General features: G+C 49.8%; 1 protein-coding gene across 1 annotated transcript in view; it reads right to left on the bottom strand.

Annotated features, from left to right (window-relative positions):
• Nucleotides 1–621, bottom strand: part of PAIP2B (poly(A) binding protein interacting protein 2B) — a 118,710-nt gene that overhangs the window by 58,252 nt on the left and 59,837 nt on the right. The gene's annotated exons all lie outside the window — the stretch shown is intronic.

The following is a 621-nucleotide window of genomic DNA, read 5'->3' as shown; positions in this document are numbered from 1 at the left end:
CTTTGCATTGATGACAGATATTTGAGGGTTCCATGGTGTGAAAAGACAAACTCCTAACCATTTGCAAAGCCCTTCCGGTTTTCACTGGTGTGAAGCAGGACCTGGCTCCTCCCCAGGCCCTTCCTGTTCAGGCACTGCCTGAGCTGATCCTGCTGTGTCTTGCCGTGGCCCAGGCCTGTGTGAAGGCCAGGCCAGCTTGTCCACATGGGCTGGTGAGCAAGCATTGGCCTGCAGGCTAAGAAGAGGACAGAGCCAGCCAACCCCCTCACAAGCAGCTGTCTACAGCAGAGGTCCTCACTCTTTGGGCTCTTGATTTCCTTCTCCCATTGCCCTGTCATTTCATAAAACAGTAGCGTTTTCATGCCTGTGCCTTACTTCCTTCCCCTTTGGGAAATGATCTCATATCATCTGAACAAAGGTTTAATTTAGGCTGTAGAGCACTATCCACAATCAGCTGCAGAGGACAGGTATGATGGAGAAGTGAATCTAGAAGCAATAGAAGCTCAATACAGCCAGGAATGTAAACTGCAGTCTGCAGAGTGTTCTGTGACCACTAGGTGCTCATTGTTTCAGCCTCCCCATCCAGGGAAAAATGCCTTTTGTCTGATAGGCTCTCATACT

The sequence above is a fragment of the Symphalangus syndactylus genome, chromosome 14 (assembly GCF_028878055.3).
Source record: "Symphalangus syndactylus isolate Jambi chromosome 14, NHGRI_mSymSyn1-v2.1_pri, whole genome shotgun sequence".
Lineage (NCBI taxonomy): Eukaryota > Metazoa > Chordata > Mammalia > Primates > Hylobatidae > Symphalangus > Symphalangus syndactylus.
This window is presented reverse-complemented; position numbering and strand designations above follow the sequence as displayed.